The sequence below is a fragment of the Megascapheus bottae genome, unplaced genomic scaffold (genome assembly GCF_031878675.1).
Source record: "Megascapheus bottae isolate mThoBot1 unplaced genomic scaffold, mThoBot2.hap1 HAP1_SCAFFOLD_52, whole genome shotgun sequence".
NCBI classification, from domain to species: Eukaryota; Metazoa; Chordata; class Mammalia; order Rodentia; family Geomyidae; genus Megascapheus; species Megascapheus bottae.
Window position 1 is genome coordinate 2,082,655 of NW_028327691.1, and position 3,674 is coordinate 2,086,328.

Genomic DNA, 3,674 nt, shown 5'->3' on the forward strand with positions numbered 1-3,674 from the left:
GATAATGGCCATTCTGACTGGAGTCAGGTGGAATCTCAAAGTTGTTTTGATTTTCATTTCACTTATTGCTAGAGATATGGAGCATTTCTTCATGTGTCTAAAGCCCATTTTAATTTTTTCTTCAGAGAATACTCTTTTAAGTCTTTAGCCCACCTTTTAATAGGATGGTTGTTTCTTTGAAGATTTGTTTGGGAGAGATTCATTTTTTTCAGCTATAGATATATTTTAGATAACTACATATATTTTTGTAGAAAAAAGAATGGAAGCCATCATGCTGGCTCACAACTTAATTTCAGCTACTTAGGAGGCTCAGGGCTTAGGATCACAGGTCAAAGCCAACCAGGGCCCTACAGTGTGTGAGATCAAACTTTGTGAACATACAATGACTGTAAGAGGAATCTCACTGCCTGGGAATGTAGCCTAATGGTAGAGTGCTCACCTAGAATGCATGAAGACCTAGGTTCTATTCACCGGTACCGCATACTCAGAAAAAAGCTAGAAGTGGCACTGTGTTTCAAGAGGCAGAGCACTCACCTTGGGCAAGCGAGTCCAATGAAAATGTCTAGGCCCTGAGTCCAAGCCGTAGGACTGGCAAAAAGAAAAAAAAAGAGCAATCTTACTTAAGTAACAAGGAATGTACCCTATATTTATACAGACTGAAAAATTCATTAAGAAATTAGAAAATATGTATAAAGTGCATAATTTCTTTTGTGTGTTGGCACTGGGTCTTCAACTGAGTGCTTCAGCTCTATCCCTGACCTTTTCTGCTCAAGGCTAGCACTCTACCAATGCAGCCCCAAATCAACTATCTTCAATTGAGATATAAGCGATGAATATTTCAGGGTGCTTCATGAAAAACATTTTTATAAATTGAAACTTTCAACACAGTCTTATTTTAGTATGAATGTTGAGATGGGAAGAGACAGAAAAAGTGAAATGTTTCCTGATCCCCATAGAGAAGACACTCAGCAGAACCACTGTGGTCTGCAGGCTTCTTTGTGAGTTTTGTTTGCTTGTTTGATTTTTGTCAATTGTGGGGCTTGAACTCTGGGCCTGGGCACTGTCCCTGAGCTCTTCAGCTCAAGGCTAGTGCTTTAATCTGTGAGCCACAGTGCCACTTCTGGTTTTTCTGGCAGTTAACTGGGTACTTTGGCTGGCTCCAAACTTTGATTCTCAGATCTTAGCCTCCTGAGTAGCTAAGATTATAGGTGTGAGGTACCATCACCAGGCTGCTGCTCTGTTACTATGCAGGTTCTGGATCAAGAACTTCAAGTTCTTACTTCAATTTTTTCTTCTCTTGCCTGATACTCTGCCATTTGAACGAAGCCCCAGTTAATGGTCTTTGTTGGTTAATGAGAGATATTACGATTTTCTAATATTCAGAGCAATGATTATAAAACCCAGCATTTTACTTACTTGAATAAATTAAGAGACAGGACCTAGTGAGATGGAAAACAAAATTTTTTTCAAGTTGCTATCCTGTTCTAATGCATAAGTCTGGCTATTTTGCTTACACACAAATATGTATTTTACCAGTTTCTCCTCTATTTTTGCTTAGCTTAAAACCACCACTGCCATTTCATAGATTTTGTTGTTGTTGTTTGCGGTGCTTGAACTCTGTGCCTGGGCTGTTCCTCAGATCTTCAGTTCAATGCCAGTGCTCTACTACTTTTGATTTGGCCAGTGCTGGCCTTGAACTCAGGGACTGAGCACTGTCCTTATATTTTCTCAAGGCTAGGGCTTTACCACTTCAGCCTCAGCACCACTTCCAGCATTTTTCTATGTATGTGATATTGAGGAATTGAACCCAGGTCTTCGTGCATGCTAGGCAAGCACTCTACCACTAGGCCAAACACCCAGCCAAAAATTATTCATCATTATTATTAGCTATCTTCTTTTTTTTATTATTGATTCGTCATGTTGCTTGGACTTTGGGCCTGGACTGTCCCTGACCTCTTCAGCTCAAGGCTAGTGCTCTTCCTCTACAGCTCCATTTTTGATTTCTGGTAGTTAATTGGTGATGTAAGTCTCAGAAACATATGTGTCCAGGCTGGCTTTGGGCTTTGAACCAAGATCCTCCAATCTCAGCCTCCATAGTAGGTAGAATTACACGCTTCAGCCAGCAGTGCCTGACTGTTTGATGTCTCTGTCTCTGTCTCTCTGTCTGTCTGTCTCTGTCTCTCTGCCTGTCTCTCTGCCTGTCTCTCTCTCTGTCTCTCTGTCTCTCTGTCTCTCTGTCTCTCTGTCTGTCTCTGTCTCTCTCTGTCTCTCTCTCTGTCTCTCTGTCTCTGTCTCTGTCTCTCTCTCTCTCTCTCTCTCTCTCTCTCTCTCTCTCTCTCTCTCTCTCTCTCTCTCTCTCTCTCTCTCTCTCTCTCTGTCTCTCTCTCTTTTGGTTGTAAGACTTTAATTGTGCACCTGGGCAGTGTCCCTGGGCTCTTCAGCTCAAGGCTACAACCTTAAACACCTTGAGCCACAGTGTCACTTCTGGTTTTCTGGTGCTTAAGTGGAAGTAACAGTTTCATGGACTTTAGTGTCTGGCCTGGCTTTGAACTGTGATCCTCAGAACCCAACCTTCTGAGATCATTTCCAGCTTTTTTTGGTGTAAGTGGTACAGAGTAATTGAACACAGGGCTTTGTGCACACTAGGCAAGCAAACTACCACTAGTGTGCACTCCAGCCTTAGATAAGGGCTTTCTTTTTCTTTTTCTTTTTTTCACTCATGGGGCTTGAACTCTGGGCCTGGATGTTTACCTTAAGCTCTTCAGCTCAAGGCAAGAGCTCTACCACTTTAGGCACATTGTCATTTTGAATTTTCTGGATTATTTGGAAATAAGATTCTCACAGATTTTTATGCCTGGGCCGTCTTTGAACCTCGATCCTCCAGGGTAGCTAGGATTACCAGGGTGAGCCACCAGTCACGGGCATTAAATTATTATTTTTTGCATGTCCTATGGCTTCAACTCATGGCCAGAGCACTATCCTAGGGCTTGCTCAAGGATAGCACTTTACTTCAGCCAGCCAACTCTCGGTCCAAATAGGCCACTCTTGAAGCAAGAATTACAGAGATCGGCCATAATACTGGCATGTTGTTATCTAAGTATATAATTTTTCTTCTATTTTTGATGGCTTTTCCTTAGTGTACATATTTCCTACATATTTTATGGAAAACTTCCTTCCCACTGGGGCCATAAGTTAAGCCTAGTGGAAGCGTTCTTGCCGAGCATGAATGAAGACCCAAGTTCAATTCCTCAGCACAACATTGATAAAAAAAGATAAAAGTGGTGCTGTGGCACATGTGATAGAACTTGCGCCTTAAGAATAAACAACAAAAAAAACAAGGATCGTGCTCAGGTCCTGAGTCTAAGCCCAGTACTGGCAAAAAAAATATTCTGCCCAAAGTAGACATTTAAACTTATTGTACTTTTCAAAAAATTTGTTGTTCAAGGTGATATACAAAGAGATTGCTGTTACATATGTAATGAGTACATTTCTTGTAAACACTGTTACCCCCTCCCCCGTTTTCTCTTTCCCTTCCCCCCAAATCATAAATTTCATTTACAACAAATATATATGTATTTTCATTCCTGAAAAAAATACTTTAAAATGTGTTCAAATAAATGATGTAGGTTGATATATTTATCAAAATGGATTACTTGAACTCTAAAATAAACATT